This window comes from Tachypleus tridentatus, chromosome 13, assembly GCF_004210375.1.
Source record: "Tachypleus tridentatus isolate NWPU-2018 chromosome 13, ASM421037v1, whole genome shotgun sequence".
Lineage (NCBI taxonomy): Eukaryota > Metazoa > Arthropoda > Merostomata > Xiphosura > Limulidae > Tachypleus > Tachypleus tridentatus.
In genome coordinates this window covers 225,429,831-225,452,737 of record NC_134837.1, presented here as the reverse complement: position 1 = coordinate 225,452,737, position 22,907 = coordinate 225,429,831, and the positions used below count along the sequence as shown (strand labels likewise).

At 33.6% G+C, this 22,907-nt stretch overlaps 1 long non-coding RNA gene across 2 annotated transcripts in view; it reads left to right on the top strand.

The window, feature by feature from the left end:
- The window catches only part of LOC143237666 (uncharacterized), a 42,655-nt gene that overhangs the window by 9,976 nt on the left and 9,772 nt on the right, over positions 1 to 22,907 (top strand). For both annotated transcript variants that reach the window (XR_013020189.1, XR_013020188.1), the window contains exon 3: positions 17,484 to 17,683. This is a non-coding gene — a long non-coding RNA (uncharacterized LOC143237666). The remainder of the gene's footprint in view (positions 1 to 17,483; positions 17,684 to 22,907) is intronic.

Sequence of the window (22,907 nt, the reverse complement as noted above, 5' to 3'; positions counted from 1 at the left end):
TAAAAGAACAATCTAAATGTAGATTTTAGTGAGTTATGCAGTATGTTGAATGCAACACTATTTAAAATATCGACAAGCTAGAATATAAAATAAACCTCATATCTTTTTATTTTGTTGAGATATGGCTTATGCACTGAATCAAACATGAATCAACTCTATTTTTGTGAAACAACCCCATATATTCTCTTAGAATTTCTCCAGAGTAGTTTTCTCAGCCATTTCAATTTGTGAAAAAGCTACCACGTTATTTTGATCCAAGATTTCATGGAGGTAGGTTGTGTCTTTATTCTGCTCAAAGTTTCATATTTTTAGAATCTAAATACATCTTAGTTACTCAGCTTAATAAATTAGAGTGGAATTCTATACTATTAGTACAGTTATTTATGATTTTTTGGTTATTCAACTGTACATATAAAATCTAAAAAAATTTGTTTGATATCCCTTACATGCAAAATTTTATAAGGTTTAGCAACCTACGTCCAGCAACAACTAAGTACAAAGATCATAGCGAGAAGAGATAACTGTATGCTTTATGTTTAAGAAAAATATGTTTCATAATTTATTTCTAAATTGTAATAATCTGTATACAAATATATATGTATATATAATGTATAATAAATGAAATGCGACTGTATATTACAAAATACTAGTCCACTAAAAGACAACCAAGACAGGGAAGACTAAAGGTCAGTTTTATATTACTGGATACATAACATGAGTCATGTGCACCATGTCAGTATAATAACAGATAATAAACATACGTGTAAATATATACTATTATGAGACTTAGAGCTACTTAGACTAAAAATATGTTTTGGTGTTATAATATGTAGTCATTTTAGCATTAAAAAAGCATAATATATATTTATTTCCTTTTTTTTTATGGTGATTACAAGGTTGGTTAAGTGACAGACCCCACACAGTTAGAGTATCGAATATAACAAAATATAAGCTCTTGCTAAAAATGAATGATTGAAATGTGTTTAGGGGTTTTAAAGATTACACAAATAATACTCAAGATTTTTGGTAGAAAGAATAACTTTTTTAAATCCTAACATGAAATAAGTTTGCATTCAGTCTAGTAATTAAACAAACTATTGTCACAAACATATCATTAAAAAAATATTTCATTAAAAATTTTGAATTTTATATACAAAATACTTGTAATATTTGTTACCAAATTTTGTGAAGATACACATGCTGTATCAAAAGTTATAATGTAAATACTTAACGTGAAAATGTGTAGATGAACTTTTGTATATTATACTGAGCCAGTAGCAAAAGGGTTAATATACAAAAAACAATACAATTTATAATAACAGTTATTTCAAATAATGATTTATATACAAAAGTTTTACAAAATTACAAACAATCCTGAGTTTTCTATCTGGTATGGAACTCCACATTTCATTGGCAATTAATGAGAGGGAATGAATTCTGTGTTTATACACAGGCACACTTCACTTGGCAGGAAGCTAAACAGCTTCTTTACGTGTAAGTTTTTTTATTCTCTGCTGAATTTATGCAATATTTCAGAGAAATACTAACATTCAAAGTTAATTCACTGAAGTTAAATGGTTTGTAAAGTTTGAAATCTATAAATGTTTCTGGTCATATATCTTTAGTTTTCTGATTAATAATTTTTTAAATTACAGTCATAGTTTCCAAGGTTTATAATATACTAACTGTAGCAAACTAACAACACATTAAACTTTCACTGGGCATATTGATTTATAAACTTTCAGAATGAGGTTCTTGAAAGTTCAGTTGGCAATAACACTTGAAGGTATGCTAGTCCTTTTGTAAAATGTATTGTTGATTCTTAACTCAACAACCTTCTACAAAGTTAGAGAATAGGTGGAACTTTTGCAATACACATTTAACAGTATAGTTACATGCATATTTAAATATATATTTAACTAAAACATTGATATTAAAATAAATGTTTATTGCTAAATCCAGTGCACCTTCCTTTTTAGAGAATTAAAACTTGGTACTAGACAGTCTTTAACTAAGCTATTATACATGTATATACACACACACACACACACATTAATTGTGAATAATGCACTAAACAATTAAACATAATATACTGACAAAAAATTATACAACTTCAATAATCATGACAATACATAATACACTCAGTACAAATAACCTTATGATCATAAAATTAAATAGCATGTGAAGGTGCTTAAATGCAGATGTTATCTTTTTGGCTCAATACAACCAATAATCACAAAACTAAGGGGTTCTTCAAAAGCTGGCATTGATTACAAAGGAGTAACAGAAAATTTCTTGTTAGGTTTTCTGACCAATCAATAGCTTTAGGAAGTTTTACAAAACTGAGAAACAACTATCTAATTTTGGGACAAAACATGTCTCATAATTTTATCACATTTTGTTGACAACTAATGACCTTCCATGGGGAGTTCATGGGCAACTTTTAATATTTCAGAATGATATGCTTTTGGAATAACAATTTGATAAACTACAGCCCAGTCCTCTGAAGTTAATACATTTAGTTGTCTCCATTTTCTCACGATTTTGTTGACAACTAATGACCTTCCATGGGGAGTTCATGGGCAACTTTTAATATTTCAAAATGATATGCTTTTGGAATAACAATTTGATAAACTACAGCCCAGTTCTCTGAAGTTAATACATTTAGTTGTCTCCATTTTCTCACGAGCAAGTTCACCTGTTGGGACTATATGTTTAAATAGTGATGAGATCTGTGAATCCTATTCTTGCTTGATGATCACTTTACTTCAAGAGAATGGAATTTTACCAAGTGAAATCTATTATATTGTCCTTAGAATGAGTGTCTATCATATAAAGTTTTTAACACACCTTCTGACAACAGTCACCTCAGTATCACATAGAATATGGATGGGTATGGGACTACCAGTGTTATTTGTTAAAGACACAGAACCAACAAACACAAAAGGTCTAAATTCATCCCTAACTACATAAGCCTTTTTATCAGTGACCAAATCAACAACATAAATTAATCTGTTGAAACTATGTCCATATGTGGGCATGAATGCATGAAATGCTGTTTCCTTTTCTTTTTCAAACACCAATGATCAGACATAACATAAACATGTTTTTTTATAAAAATTGCAGACAGCCCTTAATGGTTTTGATGAAGTTTTATCCTGATTGTCAAAAGATTTTGAACTAAGCTGGATGTTTTTAGAAGAAACCTAAACTTAAATGGATTGAAGAGGTACAAGTTGTTGTTGAGGTAGTGCAATTTTTTTTCAAATGGAAAGTGGTTTTATATGTTAAAGTGTATTCACTGTAAACAGTAGCTGCTTCTTGTAGTGTATAAACTTTCATTTCATCCAAGTAAGTTTTGAAATCGACACTTGCACAATGTTTAAATTATGCAATTATACATAATTGTCTGAGTTTGTTGAAACTGTTGCCAAGATGCACAGAATTACACCAACAATCAATATAACCAACTTTTCATGAGTGAATTACATATACAAGTTTGACTATCTTGCTTGCGATAACTTCAAAACTTTTGGTCACAAGCCACCAGTATTAATTTGTATGCTTTAAGAATAGCTGCTTTAACCTTATCAAAATCTGTACAGTCTTCTCAAGAGAGAGCAGCATAAGCTTCACGTGCTTCACCAGTTAAAATGATTTGTGATGGGGATTCGAACCCGTGACCCTCAGATTACTGGTCGAGTATCTTAACCACCTGACCATGCCAAGCAGCAATTTCTGCTCCTTGTGATTGCTTATTGGAGCAAATGTAGCAAATCTCTCAACAGTGCCATCATCTGGAATATATCTAAAGATAATTGTCAGTTAATCTGTGTGGGGTATGTCTGGAGTAGAATCAACAGCAAGTGAGAAATGCTTGGATGTTTTGATTTTCTGTATAATGACAGCAAAAACCTCTTTATGTAGGATTTCTATGAATTTGCCACAAACAGTTGAGGATAAGTTCATGACATTTTTCCTATTTTTGAATGTGTTAAAAGGAAATTTAATTTACTCATCCAGTATTCCTCGGTATTTTTTATTATGCACTGAACCATCTACTTCTTTGCTTTCTCTGAATGCTAGCCCTATGGATGATAAAGGCTTTAAGACAAATGGAAACAAAGTGGATGAACTACTCCCTAGGATATGATAAAAGTAAAGTTTTATGCTACATCTCGTATGATACACAAGATAAAAACATGATGGATAATGTGTGTGTGAAAGAGAAATATGTCAGAAGGAGCCACTTAGTTTCAAAACAAATGCATGCATAACATTTTCTGTATTTAACTATAAAATTTCAATTTTTGGATGACTTGTGTTCTGTACCATTCAATTAGTGATGCTTGTCAAGATGTTAAAAATTACTTACAAGTGATAAGTAGACCAATGTAAGCCTTAAACTAATTATGGATACAATTGATACAATATATCTAAAAGTTTAAAATACTGTTAGTTCCTTCTTAATAACGTTTGAACTCTCTCCTTGGACAAAATCCAAAGATTCTTAAAATGAAGAAATGAAAGATATAGATTTTATCATTTGGGCTAGCATCTCAGGTCAAGTTGTGTCCTGGACCAACAGGGTGTTGGGTGTGAGTCACTAGAAAGGAGTTTGGCTGTCAGTATTATGAAAATATGGAGTGAAGAGAGTCTGATTATTTAGCTTATAACTTGAATGAAACGTCTTCTGTTTTTTTCGCCTGAAATAAACAGTGCGATTTCACATTAAATTTTAAACCCTTTTTTGTATCTTACCTCATCAACTATAGAAAGAAAAATATTTTCTATATTATGTCTGTTTGTTTGTTGTTGTTCTTAGAAGTAATTACAAAGCTACACAGTGGGTGATCTGTGATTTATCTCCCATGGGTATTGAAACCCAAATTCCACATGCCACTGAGCTTCTGGAGGGGTATTTTCTATATTAAACAAAAATTTTTGAGCATCACTGTAATTATTAACGTAAAGTGTAGAAAATACCACAAGTGTCAGAATATAATATCTAGAACAGAAAGGACAAATGGAAGGATTAAAACATTCAAAACTGTTTCAGTATGAATGAACTCAAACACCAGGAATTATGCCATGTGGAATAGGATAAACCATCTGGCCTACACCTTTATTGCTGTATCACCTATGAATGGACAACTTGCCTTTTATTCCAACTTCAAATTTATCTATAAGACTTACAAAATCTAATAAGTCAGATCAACAAAATTTCCAAATCAAGAAATTAGCAGATTATCATAAAGTATATGCCATAGAATGCATATTTAATGCAGTTTAAAATAATTTGCAAAGAGAATGAGCAGAGTAGTTGCAACTGTGGCAAATCAACCATTGATAATAAATAAAAATAAGCCTCGGAAGCTATAATTGTGACAAACCCTTGTTAATCGGAAAACTGCAGATATTTAACCAGGAACATTTGTATGTTTCGAACATTACAAACTTCAGTGAATTAACTTCGGACGTTATTATATCAAGAAAACATCGTATAATTTTGGCGGTGAAAAACTTAAGTGTGCCAGTGATGCGTCGATAAAAGATCTGTTCCTGACCAGATAGAAGACTCAGTATTGTTTGTAAGTTTGTAAAACTCTTGTATATAAACCGTCATTTGTACTAATTATTAGTATAATCATTATTATATATTGCAGTTTTTTGTATATTAAAATATATTTGTGTTACAAAGAAAATCGTCTGTATCTATATTGTTGGCGAATATCATAAATGCAGCAATACCGACGTTCAACTAACATCTAGATTCAAATTCCAGTTTCCATTTAATTGAAATCGTAACACGATAAATCAGAGACTTGTCCAAGATAAATTATAATACGTAACAATCAGCTGGGAAAGGAACTTTTCCTTTTAATTATCTGCTACATATCTTGCTGATGTGATGACTTTTTCCAGGGTTCTTCAAATCCTGAAACTAATGAATTTATAGATGTACGTAAATTACATGTCATCTTAAATTGTGAAACTTAGCTAATAGAAAGCAATATTTTGTGCAGTGCTTAGCCAGTAGTTATGAAAGTTTTATATGATATTTTGACTAGGCAGGATAGTGATTAATATAATGGGTTTTATTAGGTTGTTCGAAGAATAATGGTGGGTTATTATATCAAAATTTTAGTCATTTATAGGGATATGGAACTTGTCTTTTTGCACATTATATATACCATTAAAAAACTAAAACATTATTCTGTTCATTACTGCTTTTATTCTTTTCTAAAACTTCATTTCCAATATTTCAGACCATTAAAATTAATGATAGGAAATTTGCGCATCATTTTTTGTATGAATTCAAACTTGATCATAATGCACTGCAAACAGCTCGCAACATCAACCAGAAATGGAGCGAAAGAACCACCTCCGAACGTACAGTACAGTGTTGGTTTCAGGAGTTTCGTAATGAAGATGTGAGTCTTAAAGACAGGGAGCAGAGGACATTGTTCTGCTGTTGAAAACGACCAACTTAGAGCATTGGTGGAAGGAAATCCGCGCCAAACTGTTTGAAAAATGACACCAGAATTGGGTGTTCGAATTTCCACAATTTTGAGCCATCTCGAGCAAATTGGAAAAATAAAAAATCTCGAAATGTAGGTTCCACACGAACTCAATGAAAATCAGAAAAAATCGCCGTTTTGAACCGTACTCTATGGTTATTTTGTACAACAAAAATTACTCATTTCTTAATCGAATTGTCAGATGTGATGAAAAGTGGATCCTTTATGAAAACGATCTGCACAGTGGCTTAACCGTGACGAAGTTCCAAAACACTTCCCAAAACCAAAGTTGTACCAACAGAAGATTATGGTTACCGTATGGTGGTCTGCGGTCGGTATTATCAGTTACAGCTCGCTCATTCAGGAATAGAATATCACTGTGGAGGTTTATTGTCGAGAATTGGAAGAAATGCATAGAAAGGTGTGTAAAAAATGTCAGAGCATCAATCTTGCTTCGTGATAACACTTGGCCACACGTTGCTCAACTGATGCTCCAGAATAAAACAGATTCTTATCCTCCTTATTCAGAGACTAGCTGTAGACTTTGTTGGATCCTTCCTTGAAAAATATAAGGCTAATTCATATGTGCTGGACGTAACCAAACACTTTATCAAGTGAGCCAAAACTTATATACGTACATTTGAACAAAGCTACCTGAGGATGAAAAACTACACAGATAAAGAAGTACACATTAATACTTTGGTTGTTGTTGAGAGCTGGCAAGTATTAGCTGAGGTGGTGATGCACGTGCCACCATTCTACTGTCATTCATATGTCTTAGAAGAAGAGGTCGTACAATCTGTTAGGTAAACGTCTTAAATATTTGTATCCCGGAGTGGACTGGTGTGAATGATCACACAGATTAAGTTGCGATAGTATATGAGCAATAAAGCAACAGTTTACAAACTAATCTCCGAACTTTTTCATGTGAAATATAACTCACAATAAATGCGAGGCATGGTTCACCAAATGATATAATTTTTCCACAATAGCTATGAAAGTATGCGGCGCAGATAGCCTAGTTGCTTTGTGCCATAAAACGCCAATCCCACCCTCTCACCCACGAAAGTACGCAGAGTGGATAAAAACACACTACTTGATGTACTTGAATTAATAAAATAACAATAATAAAGGAAAATTGCCAAATGTCCAAAGAGAACCTATAACAAAATAGTAAAAGAGCAAACGTTTGAATAAGCAATCTGAATTAAAGTGTGATATCATCCTACCACGTGACAACAACTTAGTTCTAGGTGTAATGGGTGATATGTGTTACCTCAGTAGTTTAAGATATGAAACTGTGAGGCTTAGCTTTTGTGTAATGCGTGAAAATCTATTTCACGCTGTGAATAAATTACAGCTGAATGTTACAGATAAGTCTGCAATGCAATGACTAGATGAGAAGGAAAAGAAATCATAGAAAAATCAAAAGCTGATGAGAATATAATAGACAACTGATTAAAAATAAAATAATACAAGCATTTTACTGACTGCCTATAATGAACCAGATAAAGATGAGCTAGTGTCATAGCAGTTACACTGATCTTAAGATGAGGCACAGTGGCGAAATAAATTATGATTAAGGTTGACTATAGTAATCAACTTATAACTAGAGCACTATGGATTGCAAGATTAAACTATGATGCTATTCAGAGATGAAATAATTTTCAATTTTTGCTTTCTGAGCAATAACAAGGATCATTACAGTAAAGCGAGTTTATGAAAAGCAACTTCAAATACAGGCTATAAGCAGTTAGAATAACCGGTTTAGAAGTATATATAGATTAAGTCATGCATAAACTGAAAGAAATTTGCATTTCCTGTTTTCCTCCTGAAGTATATTTTAGAAAGGCTTGCAGGAGAAAGTAATATTTAGTAAAAGGAAGGAGCTGCTGACCAACAGAAAGGAGAAAAATTATAATGCTTTAATCTGGAGTGTGGTATTGTATAGAATAGAGAAAGGACAATGAGAGAAGAAGGTATTAAACAATTAGAGCTTTAATATGTGTATTGTGATGAATAGACTAAATTAGCTGGAATGAAGGTATGAGTAATGACAAGGTGCTCAAGTTTATGAAGAAAATTGAACGTAATAATAGAAGAACTTTAAGGCAAACAACATTGTTTGGGTGTATTGCTCAAAGGGATAGTCTGATGAAGGAGGATCTGGAAGAAAGATTTGAGGGAAATGACCTCAAAAGTCAGTTAGAAAGAGAAAAGGACTACCGAACGATCTTAGGAACAGGGAGAAATGATAAGATAAAGTCGTGAGTAGATTGGAAGAACTGTTCAGCCAATAACCTATCCTTTGACAGTCATTTCAATGACAGTGAAAAAGTGTATATTTTCAACTAAATTTCGGCTATCTCATTTGTGTTGCTACTGAGTGAAGTTTATGCTACAGCCAACAGTACTGTTGAGTAAATAGTCACTATATGTGATTAATCAAAAACTGCTGTTGTAAGTTTTATACGTTTTGTGTGACGGGGATTTGAACCCGCGACCCTCAGATTACGAGATGAGCACTCTACATTATTATGCAAGGCAAAATATCCACTGCCCCTTTCTTGATTGTTCTTTTTATAATCAGTTAAGGTTGGTTGTGTAATATCTGAGAAAACGTAGATAATGTATTCATATCCCTTTTCTGTACTATTGTAGCAGTACATGTAGTATATTAAAACTTCAATATGATTTGCTGTAACATAATTGTATCAGTTTCAGTTTGTTTTGTTTAACTTTCAGTATATGTCTTTGTTTATTATGTTCAAAATTACCTTTTATCCATCACTTTCCGGTTTCGTACATAAGTATATAATGACTGAGAGGATGTGTCCTGTTCCTGGGCACCATAAGGGTGTTAGTTCCTATCCATCAAGATGAAGCCCGACCAGCAGCAGCAAAAAAAGCATAACATGGACACATGTGGCTTGTAGTGTCTGTAAATGCAATTACAAATACAAGAAGGTGTACTGTACTACTGGTGTGATACTTTAATAGTGGTACAACTAGTGATTCTCAGAGCTATACAGCAAGTAATACTCCACACTTACCACAACACAACTATTGAAGATCATTAAAGTATTATTTGCACTTGTTCTAATATTCAGTGACAGTTGTCTTGGGTATGAGTGAGTCTAGATGTTTAGAGCTGCTATGAGTGCTGTATAGTGGGTGCTTCCTAGAGCAAAGTTGGCTAAGACAAGATAAACAGATGGAGAATTGTTGAGTCTTCTTTGTGAAAGATAGCTCTCACCATACTCACCATCATCAAATCCTTCAAAAAGTGGACTGAAGCTTATTCATTGATTGACAAAGTAGCACAGATGTGTTAGAAAATAACTTGATAGCGTAATTTGGAGAAATGGGAAAAAATTACATAGATCAGGAGGCTAACTTCAACAGCCAACTGGTTACTTTACCCTATCACCTCCAGCCTGATGGTTTGGCATAACTGGTGGTACAGACTACCAAATGGATGCTTGTAAAGTTTGTAAATTCTGACATAACCGACAGAGACAAACACTCGCCATAAATGATGGCAAATACATATAGGGCAATGTAACAGGGAACCACAGATTGTTTGCCAAACCTGCTCATGATGGGAGCTGAGCTCCCAGTGGATGTGATGAATGACTCTTCACCACAAGAAGTTTCTCAGTGACCCCAATAATATTAAAAATTCCTAAGATCAATGATGGTTGATGCACACTATTTACTAGACAAGTTGGTAAGATAGCAAACTGACCAAAGAAATGCTAGAATCAACAAGTGAAAGAACAAATATTCCAGTGAAGTGACCGGGTGAGGTTGTAGTATGTGCCAGTAGTATGAAATAAATTGGATCTAGATGGATTGATTCATTTCTGATACTCTCAGAAGTTTATTCTCTCAATTCTGAGTACATCAGACATGAGACATTTGAAAATGATGAAACACATTGATAAACTAAACACATACATCACAGTCAAGGTTTTTGCGCAGTCAAATGACCAGTAGTCTGGGGAGGAAACTGACAAGACAAAAACAAGTCACCTATCTACCCATCTAATGAAAGAGAGGAAGTTGCAGGTATTTATTTGACTGTTTTTGATAAACCAATTAAGAAGTTGCAGGAAATACATGTGACAACTAGTGCAAACCAGTGAACAAAATGAAAATTTTGGGCTTCCTATCAATATAGCTGTGATTAATCAATCTTTCAGGCCCGGCATGGCCAAGCGCGTTAAGGCGTGCGACTCGTAATCCGAGGGTCGCGGGTTCGCGCCCGCTTCACGCCAAACATGCTCGCCCTCCCAGCCGTGGGGGCGTTATAATGTGACGGTTAATCCCACTATTCGTTGGTAAAAGAGTAGCCCAAGAGTTGGCGGTGGGTGGTGATGACTAGCTGCCTTCCCTCTAGTCTTACACTACTAAATTAGGGACGGCTGGATACAGTGGGCTAACAACCTACTCACTTAAAAACCTGTTGAAGAATCCGCAAGTGATTGCAGCCCTATGTTCCTTGATGGAATCGAGTGGTGAATGAATGAATGAATCTTTCAACTACGAGAGCATTGTAATGTTATGGTTAATTTCACTATTCGCTGGCAAAGAGAAGATCAACAGTTGGTGATGAATATATATGGAGATAAGGGCATCACAGCGTTGTATTAATATGTGCATATTTTGTTTTATTTTGCATTGAAGTGCTTTTGCTCTTTTAGACATGTGTAAATGAGAAGGGATGTAAGAATTATGTATTTATTTTACATCTAATGATCCCTACCGCCTCACGCACGTGTGTGAGCAAGAAAGTCTTTTTTTTTTTATTGAGGCGGAGATATTTTTGAATTTTTAATATGAAAAGATTATGTTAATTATATACAATAATTTTTATCTGATTGTACGCTTATCATTACTAATAAATATTTTCATTTTACTATATCAAATGTCGTGTTTGCCATTAGTTTCCTCTATTTATTTTATGTTGAGGTACTATTGTCAGTAGAGGAAAGTTTGAAATCGTTCGAAGAAGAAGAATGTCGTCGGTGTTTGGGTAATAAAAGTTCATACCCTGGAGGGTCAGGTTCTGTATGACCTCTTCCTCCTTCCCGTACTTATGTTCTTGACGAATTTTATAACTGTGAAACTGAATATTATTTTCGTCCTTTTCAGGGCAATGTCCATCTATTGTGGCTCGTATACTGTGATTATTTTATTCTATCGGTAGAAATGTCAAGTTTGTTGGTGTCATTTTTTTTTAATTGTTTAATACAAAAATATATAGTAGAAAGATATTTATTATTTTTTTTGCTATTATTATTATTTTATTATTTAAAATATAAGTTAACTGGGGAGAGATATTTAGGACTAGCTTGATCATGTATGAGGTACCTGTCTAGTTCGCATAGTAATTCGTTTTTCATCCAATTCTTATTAAAGTACATTATTGTAATATGTAGGAGTCTATCTGGTATGGTTGGTATGTTCGAGTATTTGTGAATGAACTGGGATGATATAGTTCTTGGAACTTTGTATGCAGTTGTTAGGAGTGTATTTTGGATTGTTTGTAGTTTGGTTTTAATTATTTTATTGCTTACAGTTATCCATGCTGGAGCTGCATAATCTATTACAGTATGTATTAGTATGTTATCTGTAGATGCTCCACTGTTTTTACCAGTTAGACTCCTAGCATAGTTAGTTCTTCGCCAGACTTTATTTTTAATTTCGTTCACATGATTGATCCAAGTTAGTTTTGAATCATAGGTCAGACCTAAAAATTTTGCCGATGGGGCAATCTGGAGTAGAGTGCCATTTATATATAATTCTGGCTGTTGTTTTTTGTGTTTTGTCAATTTCGTAAAGACTACGAGTTGTGTTTTTGCTGTGTTTATTTTTATTCTATATTTTTGACAGTATTCACTTATTCTATTTAGTTGGGTTGTATGTTAGTGGCTGCTATCGTGGGTGTTGTAGCACTTTTCCAGACTGCCACATCACATCACATCATCTGTGAACTGTGAAGAGAATCCATGATTCGGATCCCTCAGTGGCATATTGTTTACATACATGATGAAGAGTATAGGACTAACCACCCCTCCCTGAGGGACACCAGCTTCTGGAGTAAAGTACTCAGAAAATGTTCCTTCAACATTTACTCTACACTTTCTATTTTCCAAAAAGTTAGATAACCAGCGAATAATTCCTCGCGGTAGTTCCATTTCATTCATTCGGAACCTTAGACCATCGTGCCAAACAGTGTCGAATGCTTTCTCGATGTCAAGGAAGCAAGCGACAGTACATTTTTTTATTGAAGCTATCTATTATGGTTTCGGTTAATCTGATCAGGTGATCTGTCGTTTGTCTAAATTTCCTGAATCAATTTTGTTCTTTTGGTAATTTTGATTTAATCTCCAAGAATGTGGAGAGTCTATTACTGATTATTCTTTCAAGAATTTTGCCTACACAGCTGGTTAGGCTGATTGGTCGGTAGCTATTAGGTTTATTCGCTGGCTTTCCTTCCTTATGGAACATTAATATATTTGCAAGCTTCCAAGAGACTGGGATGCATCCTGAGGATAGAGATAAGTTAAAAAGTGAATTTAGGTGGTCAAACAATTTCGGAGTGCCCTTTTTTAGAAGGATAGCTTGTATTTCATCTTCACCTGGTGCTTTGTTTTTTGTGTTTTTTATTGCTTCGAGTAATTCTTGAAGGGATATTTCATTTGTTAGTAATGTGCTTGCATAATCTGTGTCGGAACTTGTATTTGTATCAGTTATGTTTATTGGAAAAATTGGTTCAAATTGATGTTTATTGTTTAATATGTGATTAGTGACTTTATTGTAGAAATATGTATTCATATCTGGATCAGTGTGAGTTTTAAAAGTATTTTGGAGTTGATCTTTGAAAGCTTCGGCTATTTCTTTATTTGTGTGTGCTATAGTGTTATTATGTTCAAGTGGAGGATATTTCTTTGTGTTTGTGTTTTCATTTGTGAGTCTTTTAAGATGTGACCAGAATTTTTTCGGGTCAGTTTTATCATTTAGTTTAGTGCAGTAATTGTCCCATTTATTTTGTTTTTGTTGTTTTATTTGTGTTCTGATGTGATTTCTAATGTTGTTTATTTTCGTTTTGGTTTCTCTATCTCTTGTTATCATGTACTGTCTTCTTAATTGTCTTCGTGTTTTGATTAGATTATTTCTGTGGTGGGTTCCATGTGTTGTTTGTTGTTTTATGGTGTTGTTTTGGTATTGTTAACTTGGCTGCTTTCTGAAGGCATTCCGTAATTGTTTGACAGTAGTTATCCATTTCAATATGGGTTTTAACTTCTTTTATAACTTTATTAGTTAACAGGTTGTCTAATTCCTGTTTATAATTTTGCCAATCTGCTTTTCTGTAATTAAATTTTTCTTTCCTATATGTTATATTTTTATGGGGGGCGAGATCAAAGACACAATATATTGGGAGGTGATCACTGTCAACATCCTTTCCCACTTGAAATTTTATTATTTTTTGGCTCAGATTATATGTACACATGTACAGGTCTAGTATGTCACTGGAGTTAGTGGCATACGCTGTATGTGTAGGAGTGGTATCATTTAATAAAACTATATTGTTATTGTCTATGAATTTTATTAGATTTCTACCATTGTAGTTTGAACTCTGGCATCCAAAGGTAACATTTTTACTATTTAAGTTCCCCATAACTATGGAGTTTTGGTTGTGGGAAAAGATGTTGCTAAGTAATGCTATATCTATTTGTTTATAAGGTGAGCAGTAAATTCCTGCTACGGTTACTTTAGTTTTATTCCTTTGCAGGATATCTACAGTAACATGTTCATTGTTACTGCTCAATTTAATTTCTATTACTGATAGCTCTGTTTTGTAGAGCAGCATGATGCCTCTATTTTCATCATTTTTATTTATTCTGTCTTTCCTTATTGTTGAATAATTTGGTATTTTAAATCTATTGTTATTGTATATCAGAGTTTTGCTTACTATTATAATGTGGGGATTAGTTTCTTGTATTAGGTCTTCGATCTCATGTTTCTTGGAAGCTATTGCACCTTGGATGTTGATATATACTACTGTGAACATTATGCTGTGAGCATGTAACCAGTAAGTGTTGATATTATGTAGGGTATGTGTGGTGTGATGTGTTTTTTGGAGATATTAATCAGTAATTCAAAACAGTTGGTTGTCTGGTTTGGTTTTGTGTATTCTGTTACAAATTCTGTAAATATGTTTTTGATTATTGTTGTGAAAAGGCTTGCTTTATCTGATGTGTTAATATTCGTTTCTTGTATGGTGGTGCTGCTTTCTTCTGGCTTTTGTGTTTGTGTTAAGGTGTTCTTATCCTGAGTAATAATGTTCTGTTCTTGCTGTTTGTGGGGTTCTTTTCCTTTTAACATTTCTGCATATGTGGTTTTTGTTGTTTTATTGAATTCTGTTGATATGTCTGTTTTTGGTAGGCTGTTTGTATTTGGTTGATTCTGTTCTGATGGTGTTCTTATCTGATAAATACGTTGTTTTATTTGTTTTTATTTATCACATCCTTTATAATTGGCTGTGTGGGTTTGACCACAGTTACAACATTTGGGCGTTTCCTTATCTTTTTTACACTGGTTGATATGGTGTTCCCCGCCACAGCCGCAGCACCTCGGTGTTGCTAAGCAGGCTGCAGAAACATGTCCATACCTTTGGCAATTGTAACATTGTGTTACTACAATTGCCGGAGTTTTTAGTTGTTCTACTTTGTATTTTTTATACCAAAGCGTTATTCCGTTATTTATTAATTTTAGTATGTAGTAACTGTCGTCTATGTCAATACGTATAAGATTCGTGGGTGCCTGTGTTTTCTTTGAGATTATACGTTCTATATTATTATGTGGAATGCCTTGTTCGTTTAAAGCTTGTGTGATTAATTCTAGGTTTATGGTCTGGTGAACCCCTCTTACAGCATTGGCTTTAGGCTGCGGCTTACTTCCTGGAAGGTGTATTTTAATTTTTACTGGTTTGAAGGCATCTGCTGGCCACTCCTTCACTAATCTGTTAAGGTCAGCACCTTCTTGTCCTTGAACAAGGACACCACCTCTGGGCAGACGCTTGATATTAACTATGGTTACGTGCGGCTTGCAGCGTTTAACCTCTGTCGCAAGTAGGGGTTGGTTGTACTGGCCTGGAATACCTTCTATAATAATTGCGAATTGTGGTGGTTTTGTTTTTTGTGCAATATTGTTACTTATTTTCTGTTGTTTCTGTAATACTTTTTTTTTTCTTTAGATGTGACTGTGATAAAACCTTCTTCGTTTTCTCTGTCTGGTTGACTGTCTGTGGTATTTTTCTGAATATTATTTTGACTGTTTTCAGTAGAATTATCAACATCTACGGCGTTTGTTTCAACTTCTGTTTCTTTAGCTTTGTTAGATATTTTATTATTAACGTTAGTTGCAGGGGAAGCTACCTCTACCTCGGTATTAGAAGCAATAACTGCTTCTTCTTCATTCTCGGAATTTTCCGTTGAATTAGTTAATTTAATAATTTTTCTTTTTACTTTTCTTCTTTTTCTTACATTATTTTCGTTTGATTTTTCAGCTGTACTGAGTTCATTTTTTGCTATAGTACATAACGCTAACAATGAAGAATTTGTTAAATTATTTTTTGATTTGCCACCAACAAGACTTGACTTACTTGACTTCTGCATTTCCTGATCGGTATCACTATGTTTTTCGTCTGCCATGGCTTGTCCTTATATATGCAAAAAATGGCTTGTCTTTGTCTGATTCCGGTTTCCAAGTGAGATCTGGGCCGCGGTTTCCCGCTCTGTTGTCGTTGATTTCTTCAGGTGGTCTCCGCTGTAGTATTGGTCTGTGTGGTCTATCGCACTTGTAATAAGATATATATTCTTCAACTGTACTGGTTGGGGAAGCCTATCCAAACTTTTTCCCTTTTTGCGTGGAGAGAGCACGTCTTATCTGTTTCACACTCGCCAACAAAATCTCCAGTTTGAAATCCTTGTTACAGTTTGTTTTGAATTTCGCGCAAAGCTACTCGATTGAACGTCACATTATAACGCCCCACAGATCAAAGGGCGGGCATGTTTGGTGCGACCATTCGAACCCGCGACCCTCGGATTACGAGTCGAACGCCTTAAAACGCTTGGCCATGCCGATCCCCATTGTGAAAGCTCATAAAATGTTTTCTATGCTAAAGTATTCTATGTTTGTGTAATTGAGTTTTTAGGTGTTCGTGTGTCAACTCCTAAGGTGGACAGTTTACCTTTGAATTTTATTTTATCCTAATTTTACCTTTTGTGGCTGTATGTGCTTGTATATCACCTTTCCTGTGTTAAATGGCATTCTTATTTATTTTCCAGTGTTAAACGTTATTTTCGCATTATGTACTTATAAAATATTAAAGTTATAAAGTTTAATTATTGTATTGTGTAAAATTAAAGGGCTTTTCATTTATTTCATTCTGAAATGTTATTAAAGTAGTAAGGTATTTCATTCTATAAAGGATAGCATTGATTTTCAGTCAAATTAAAGTTTTATGGTCAGGTATAGCTCCTTTCTTCTATTGAAGTTAAAGGGTTTTGTTTTAGATTATTTTATTTCCTCCTTATATTGTGCATTTTAGTCTACTTCATTATTAAGATATTTGATCATATATTGTAGTTAGATTTGGTTCATTTTGAAAGGATGTGTGACAATGTGTAATGCTTACATGATTTTAAGTAAAGCTGACCATATCATGAGTTTAAAGGTTACTAGCTTTAAAAGTTAATTTTAATAGCTTGCTATAGAAATGGGAAGAAAAGTGTGATATGCAGGCATATCATGTTGGACATCTGTTTTAGTTATATAATAATTTAAAATTCTGCTCGTTTCATTAGTTTGTGTGCAGTTTCATCATAAATATGTGGTCCAGAAATTCGTTAAGATTGTCTCCTACTTATTTTATTTCTTTATTCTCCACAGGACATAATGTATACAATGAATGATAGGATATAGCAGCAGTATATGGCGTCCAAGTTGAAAGAACTAGCGACTATAATATTCTTTGTTGGTCAAGTTGATGTTACCTGAGCTTTGCAGCCGATAAATGCTGTGAGCGAGCAAAAGTCATGATCGGATACTCTTGAATGAAAAAAGAAACCAAATTTATTTATTGAATTCAGGTGCACTTTTTTAGTTTGTTTCTACCTGTAGTTCTTTGTGTTAAAGATTTTTTATAAGATCATTATGATAAATTCGACAGAAGACTGTCTCCAAAAAGAAAGCTGTGGAGTTAATTACAATTCAGTAGAACTGACTGTCTTTTCATGTATGCAAGCATGCATGCTGCATTTACTTTTTATTTGGAAAATAACAAAGCGACTATAGTTATTTTGTCAAACACATTTAGTTTCAGTATTTCACACACATTAGAAAAGTTGGTTGGATTATCATATTCATATTACTCTCAGTTTTGAGCAAATCTGCTATTATTAACAGGTAAATTTATTTACTACTTGTAGAGAAATCGTTTTTCATCTGAAAATACCACATTGTTACCTGGAGATCGTGCAGTCTTCACTCTGAAATGAACAAGTTGTAGATTTATATATCACATGATAACACTATGTATGTAAATAAAAAAAAAAATAACTGCTCCCTTAAACTGAGTATATCCACAAGTTTAAGCTAGATACATTCTGAAATTTTCTTAAGAATAAAAGATTTATTTACATTTAAAGAAGTGATACCAAATATTAAGCGATATTTCTTTATTTTTTGTTTTTGTTGTAATGTGCTTGTTACAGAAAGGAGTGTAAAGTTCACGCCAATAAGACCGAGAAAAACAACTAGGGCATCTAGTTGAAAAGAAATGTAATATTGCAATTTCAGTTAACAACTTGCACAGTGGGTAGCACTTAAAATAATGTTGCAACTGAATATTCGTGAATTTTTTTCATGGTTAACCTGAAGTTAGCATCCAGTCATTAGAATTAGGTGAACTTTATTCTCATTAAATTATGATTGTTTTTCTTTTTGATTATTTCTTAGATTTACTATCATCTATTACTTTCACATTGACTTACCTTTGAAATATTTATCTGAAGAAAAAACCCTTTTGGATACAAATGTGAAAATACAAGGTTTCTACGCTACAGTGTGCAGTATCAGTTTTATTTCAGTATTATTGACAACAAAACTGCCATTCTATTTGAGCTTCTTTCAATAGCAGTATAGACTGTTAATATCGCATCCGGATTTTTTTTTACCTTGGGATATGCCTGTTTGCCCTTATCTGCCTCATATAATCCACAATTAACTACGTCAGACGCTGCATATTAATACCTATTGAAATGTCATGAAAATAAAATAAATTTAGATTTTATTCAACGAACACAATATAACTTACATCTCCTTAAATATCTAGGAAGGGAAATTAAAAATGTTTCTCAAATGATAATTGCATGACTCAGTAATTATAATAAAGTTTTTAATTAGGATATTATTGAATACAAAAAGAACAAATTATTCATTCCTTTAAAAAGGCTATTGAAAATAATTCCTTAAATTATAATGACGTATCTAAGTCACTAAATCTGAGTTTTAATTAGGATATTGTTCAGTATTCAATTAAGCCAAGTTAACTATTCTTCATTGTATAAGTCCATATGATAACCATGTTTGACAGTAACTCGTTATTACCTATGACATATATAGCTACGTGGATGAGTGGTTTAATTTAGCATAAAGAGTTGAATGTTAAGATGTAATTACTTACTACAGGAGACTTTATGATTAGCTTCATCTAATTGAGATATCGACCTTCAAAGTTTGAAGTTCGACAAAAGTTCAATTCTGAACTTGTATATCCAAGTCCAGGTTTTACCATAAGCCATTATGAAGAGAAAAATAGGAATATGCATACATGTCTCATATGCTAAGGAAGCATACAACTCTTATGATTATGTAATACGTGTTTGGCATAGAAGAATACTGTAGCATCTGCTTTCTCAAAGTTTAATCTCGGATGCCGGACTCTGACAGTGTTCTATAACTATAAACATTACCTTCTTGCCAATTTTTTTATTGCCTAGTGTGACACTATGTTTTTGTAAAATAATACATACATTCACCTTTTGTGGATTGGTAATACATATTGGTCACTTATTATGACAGTTCATAGCTTACGGCCAACTTCAGATTCACAATTCTGGCCGAGGGGGCACCATTGTTGGGCTGTGCGTAGGGCATCATTTGCCCTTAATACGGCCGTACCTTCCTTCCATATTTACGTCTGTTAGGGGCTACCACGTTTGTTCTCGCACAATCTTATAAAACAACTTCCTCAATGTTGATGATACAAAAGGTTGTTAAGAAGCAACATTCCAGTTCTTCAGATTTGTGGCTAATGCCAGTGGTGTCACCTTTAAACGTTTAGTTGAGAATTGTTTTATTTAACAGCTATTTCAATCCACACCAACTAAAGTGTTGAATAGATTAGACTGACCGGCTGCTTGATTTAAATTCATGGACTGTCTCCAGTAGTTGGTTTATATCATTGAAATAAACATGTGAGTAACGGGAAAAGTTTGGCCGATATATGATAATGAAGTAAGGGTATTATAGCAACAGTAGCTGAAATGAAGATATTAATCACTGGTCCTATCTATCCTGTTAAACTGAAGAAGTAGCTAGACTGCTTTATTACCCTGGCTAGTTACCATAATTTGACAGCTACTTTATAAAAAGCTTGTCACTGGAAACAGGACAAGAATTCCACGATGTATGTATGTTTACTCTCCACTGTTACAGGACTTAAACTTCAGAAGCAATGAGTCTGTTGAAATGCCATACATACCTGATCTGATGAGAAACTTTATAAGCTCTTCAAATACCCAGCGTTGGATTTCTCGATTTTAACATAGATATCCAGATTAAACGTTATGAGACTGTCCTTTACTTTAGACTAGTAATCATGGCCTTTATGTGTTTTTTTTTTCAAAATGTTATATACTGTAAGAAGTTCTGTTGGAGATCTATCTATTATTGGTGGCAATCAACCCTGATGAAGACTAGCATACAAAGATGAACCATAACACTGAAACCATTGCAACTTGAACAATCTGCTAATTTTTTTGTAGGTATTGGTGAGAAATTTACCTTAAACAGCTTCATTAGACAGTCTTACCAAAATCCAAGAAAGTTTCATCTGACAGGCAGATAATTTCAAATAACCATTATACGTGAACCATTCATCCTTGATCTTCCTCATCTAACTTGAGGTGACTGACTGCTATCTATGCAAACTTAACAATTGCATGGCTTGCTATCTTCCTGTGTATTAAAAAGATATTTTCTAGGTGTGATCTATGTAGGGTGCATACTGAGGTACGAAGCAAAACTGACCTTTCTGGTAAAGTAACAATGTGATGGAATTTGTCGTCTTATTTACATCAAAGATCTTCTCCCTTAGTATTATCTCCTGCAATATGAACAGTGACCAAATAAGATGTTGGGTGGAATAACTATGCCCTACCATATACCTTGACAAGATCTCTCTTGCAATGCTGGTGTCCATGACTTCAAGGCCATCGTAGAAATTTAATTAGCCTACCCTGCTCAGTATACTGATGAAATGTCTTGATTGTCTGAAATGGTAAACTAACATCGCTTACCTCACATGCTTAGGTATCTTTACATAAAAATGCAGTGTACATTATACATTTTGTATCTGCAACAATGCTGCATTCTGAAGAAGTGAGTTAATTGTATCTTCTTTCTCAGATGATGATCCAGCATAAGGGGTAGCACAAATTCTCTGATACAGTAAAAATATGGTGGTTCAGTATAAAAGCTCAGGTTGGTGGAAGATAATGTCCCTTGAAAACATTTTCAGTCAGATTGCAACTCTCTGGCTAGTATAGTTCTATCCAATCACATATTTTTCAACAGGGCTTTATATTTGTCTGCAGTACAAGAAGGCCTTGTAAGACACTACGTCTTGCATGGTTTCCATAGCTATTACATTCAGTACTGGTACATAAGTGTTTTTCCTTTTTCATTTGAAGCCAGTGAATTTCAGGTTATACAAGGAGCGGACTTTTTGATTAATGGTCATCTTCAACCATAAGATCATTGTTAACACCACAAACTACTAGTGACTTGTCCTCATCACCCTCTGCTTCTTTTGGTTGACGATATTCTTACATATATTAAAGGTACTTGTAGCTATCACCACCATAATTAATGGTCTAGATGTGGATAAAAGAAGCAGATTTGTGTCTCTAAACATAGCGCAATTTTTTTCTGTTGGTACGTTTTCATAGCAACTGGTGTGAAAGGAAACAAGCAGGCCAAAATGGTCTACATCTGGTTTTAGGTGTTTAAATGTATAGTCAGTACATTTTTTTTCCCATACAGTATACACATAACAAGGCTTTTTCCAGTTTTATTAAAGTTACACTGGTATTTGCTTGGAGGCATTTTTTTTAAAGTTGGAGGTAGAAGACATATTTTCATCCTCTTCTAGACTAGCCATGTACATCTAGTATATCCTAACCTTATAGTTGAAATATAGATATAATAATCCATTTACTACCATGGATTCATGGTTTACTATTAAGAAATTATATTCACTACACGTGTAACCAACCAAAGTACATAAAAAAGTCTTGTGCGAATTCATTTAGATTTCATAATTCTATATTCAGCATTTCTGAAAAAGTGGCTGTTATGTGACCTCTTGTGACGTACTAGCTTTTTTTTAGCAATAATTATTTGGATGCATCTTTTTAGAAAACTTGAAAATTTGTGGAACATGGGCAAAGATGGTTCCCAAATTTTGATTGGCTGTAATGTTTAATACCTTCCTGCCTATATAATTGACTCTAGCACAACAGTTGTACCACATAATATGCAGAGAGTGTTCCAGAAAAGTTATTTTAGTTACACATAGTCAAACATTAGATACAGTGGTTGTTGAACAAATGCATTTATTCCAGGTCCAATAGGAATTAGGTCCTAAGCTAGTTATAAATTACCTAAGGAACATCAAATTTCTAAAAAAAATAAATATATTTAAAGTAAGATGCCAATCTTATTTAAATCCATAAAAATCATTATATAAATTCAGCACAGTTCTACTGTTTCTATGATTATATAAAAGATAGACAACACTATGTCATTGACCTCAATGACAATGTATAAGATAGGTAATCTAATGCCAGTGGTTTATTAGGCATAGCAGCATAGTTTCACTGATTGCAGTGGTCATATATATAGGTTAGGTAACCTGATGCCATTGGCCTAAATATCCATATGATCATGTGCAGAGTAGAGAATATGGTGCTACTTACATAAGTGGTCAAAACCATGAGAGGAACAAATCTCTTCCAGTCCAAGTGATCA